Here is a 3,795-nt window from a genome sequence, read left to right on the forward strand (position 1 = left end):
GAAATAGAAGCAGGCGTGGATTGATGGAGGACTGTGGGGAGCACAGCCAATGGAAATTAAGGAACCAGAGAAAACACACAACAGCTGCCACACAGGGAGGTTGTTGGCATAGCAATTGGAGGAGGGAGAGCCGAGTAAACCAATCAATAGAACAACAGTGAAAACAAATGTGATCTGTAAAGTGATGTGCTTGGGATATACATATGCAGATATCCCTTCCTGTTATCTACATAATTAAAAAAAAAAAAAAAAAAAAACACCACAACAACACGGAAACATTGGCTCCTCTAATAAACAAAACAGAATGCAACGATCAGCAAAAAGACCCAAGGAAAAACCCACTGCCCTACTTGTGGTTTTCTCTTCCCATTAAAAGACTGTGCTACAAAAGGATGTTTTTTTTAGGCCAAAACTCAGAAACAACTTAACATTTTATCTCATCAGACTCCATCATCCAAGAGTCAGTGTTTGTAATCGTACTCTTGGAAACTATTCTAACTCAAACTTTCAGGATTTTGTTTTGTTTTATAAATCAAGACTGAAAGAGTTGAAAGCTTAAAGGGATAGTTCGCCCAAAAATTACAATTCTGTCATTAATTATTCACCTTCATATTGTTACAAACTCGTAAGACTTTCGTTCATCTACAGAACATACGATTTTTTTGATGAAATCCGGGAGCTCTCAGACCCTCCATAGACAGCAACACAACTACATGCTCCCAGATCCAGAAACGTAGCAAGGACATCGGTAAAATAGTCCATTTTTACATCAGGGCTTCAGAGCTACGAGAATATATTTGCAAATAAAACAAAAATAACGACTTTATTCAACAATTCTTCTCCTCCTCATCCCAAAGGTCTTACAGGTTTGGAACGACATGAGGGTGAGTAATTTAAAGACAGAATTTGGTGAATTAACCCTTTAATGGTAGTGACACTGAAGTCATGCAATCGTGGTGTAGTTCATTTATAGCCTGTTTAGCTTTTTACTTCAGCCAACCTTATTTTATTTAGGCTTCAAAATTCATAATGTTCTTTTGTGAAAATGAATAAACAAAATGTGAGTCAAACATTTTTGTTGGTCACAGAGCTTACTGCAGTAATCCTAAAGTAAATGGAAAATGTGTGTGAAGGGAACCAGGGTGACGCAAAGTTCCAATTTGGCCTTGAAAATACATCATAATTTCAGTGCTCTGTGTAGCAAGACCTCTTCATGTTTAGAGGTGCCTTACAAGGAAGGAACAAAAACAGATTTTGGCTAAGCCACGTCTAATGTCTCTGGATAGAAATTCATAATCTATGCATCTGAGTGCTCCATCAGTGCATAAAACATCAGCTCCGGGAGCCAGGAGTGAAATAAAGCAGATCAAACTAGTCCTGCTGAGAATCCTCATGGGAGCAGATATGAGCAGGCTCTAAAACACAGGTGTGCTGGTAAGCTGTAACAGCATGTATGCTTCTAACGGCACCTGAAATAACAGCTCACACTGCTTTGGTAAATGAAGGGTTCACAGTGATGCAACGCATCTCTTTGACAAACCCAGTCATCTATTTTCATGACAGAGTGACTGTGAAAATGGTGGCAGACTGGTTAGCATAGCTTACATTGAGGAAAAGGAATAAAAATGCATGGGTCAAGCTTGTATGACCTATTCAAAATCTCGTAAACACCACTTGATTAACTCTTGTTTTAAGGGAGATAAAATGTCTCTTTGAGACTTTAGGCTAGATTTCAGAATTTATTGTTTGAACATGTATCCCACTCTTCTTGCCACTTATTTAACATATAATGATTGATTGCAGGGTTATGATCTGATGAAAGAATTTGACACTCTTCAACTTCCAAATATTGCCTCCTTTGCAGCAGACTCTGGGTACACAGGAGCCCATGAAAGATTGGCAGACGGAAAACAAAAGAAAGGTGTAGGATTTACTAAATTTTTTACTCAGAAATGGCTACATTTCACAATAAATAAATAAATAAAAAGCATTTAAGACTAAAGATTTTTTTTTTTAAACTACAGTATAATTAGAGTAAATTAGGTCAATCTATTTTGCCCTAGCAGAATTCATGTTAACCCCCTTTTTATTTATCTGAAGTCTCTCCAATGCAATTATTATTATTATTCAGTAAGTGTTGGATCTTTACAGTATCAAAGTCATACTCAAACCACAAAAAAGGTGGAAATGATCCTCATGATACACTGAAATATAAAAGCTCTAAAAACTGAAACACGAAGACATGCAGTATTATTGCTTAAATATATCATACACCTGCTGTCTATAGCTAGTAGCCTCAGTGGGTTTAAAAATAATAAAAATGTAGCTCTGCCAACACTGCCCAAGGAATGTTTCAATTTGGCCCACTTGTTGGTGAACAGCCCTGCAGTACAGCATCTGGACTCGTGTCACTAATCAGATGGCTTTGCTGGATGTTGTTTATGTTGTTTTCACTTGCAGTATTTTGGGAAACTGGGTTAAAGCCCTTTTATAAAACACGTGCAGAGATGCCCAATGATCAGCCCTGTTGCATCTATGGCAACACAGCATCATTTATTCAAAACTGATCCAAGTTGTATCTTCGAGGGACACATTTCAGATAGAATAGAGATTTATATTCAGCAGTCTGCATTTATGTTACAGTCTCTCCCTGTGTGAAGAGACTAAAGTCCAGATCCTGGAAGTACTCAGTGGAAGTTAAACGTGCAGTTAACGCGTTCAAACAAACAAAACACAATGCAAACAACACCCAAACCATAAATCACATATAACTAATCGAATAGTCTGATTTTACAACCATTACACATGCGCTAGATATGGCAGGACTAACGTTAGCTGGTGACGGTTTTCAGGCTTCAAACGGAAGCTCAGGCTTAATGAGGAAAGAGGCGATAATGACACCGTTACCTTCCTCCATGTCTATTCTCGTCAAAACATCTAATTTGTAAGTATTATGGACTGAGCGTCCAGTTATGTCTCACTCGGTCGTTTTCTCGCGCTAGCCTGCTATTAGCTCGAGTTCAACACGCAGCTCTCGCGCAAGAACTGACGAACTCACGAAATACATTAAAACACTAGGACTTAAAAACGAAAAGATGTCACCACTCACCGTTCAAGAAGATCAAAATGTGCTGGATAGGAACTGAACAGAGCCGGAGAGACTTGTACGGCGTGTTGTAGTCACTGCAGAGCGCGAGCGAGTGACGGAGGAGGAGCTCGAGAGAGCTGACAGACGTTCAGCGCGCGCAGCCTCTGGACAGGCGACGTGGAGGGTTTAATTTAATTCTGAAATTAAGATTTATACATCATCTGAAAGCTGAATAAATAAGCTTTCCATTGATGTAGGCTATGGTTTGTTACGACAGGACAATATTTGGATGAGATATAGACAAACTACTTGAAAATCTGGAATCTGAGGGTGCAAAAAAAATAAAAATAATCCAAATATTTGAGAAAATCACCTTTAAAGTTGTCCAAATGAAGTTCTTAGCAATGCATATTACTAATCAAAAATTTAATTGATATATTTATGTTAGGAAATTTACAAAATATCTTCATGAACATGATCTTTACTTAATAAAGATAATTTTGACCTATACAATTTATTGTTGGCTATTGCTACAAATATACCCATGCTCCTTAAGGTCACATATGATTTAAAATAATAAGCATTATTTAAGTGTTAAATATAATTCTGTTAGTCCACTACCTTGCAATAAAACATTAAAAAGAAAAAAAAAAAACACATTTTTACAATCTTCTAGGAATTTAAAGCGGAGTAAAAACAAACAACTT

At 37.3% G+C, this 3,795-nt stretch overlaps 1 protein-coding gene across 1 annotated transcript in view; it reads right to left on the bottom strand.

Moving 5' to 3' along the window:
- LOC306859687 (protein NDRG3-like) overlaps positions 1–3,254 on the bottom strand; it is a 61,056-nt gene extending 57,802 nt beyond the window's left edge. Inside the window, exon 1 of the mRNA XM_079400861.1 lies at positions 3,110–3,254. The gene's annotated coding sequence lies outside the window, so the exon portion shown is untranslated. The remainder of the gene's footprint in view (positions 1–3,109) is intronic.
- Positions 3,255–3,795: the final 541 nt, after the last annotated feature.

This window comes from Barbus barbus, assembly GCF_936440315.1.
Source record: "Barbus barbus genome assembly, chromosome: 40".
Taxonomy (NCBI): Eukaryota; Metazoa; Chordata; class Actinopteri; order Cypriniformes; family Cyprinidae; genus Barbus; species Barbus barbus.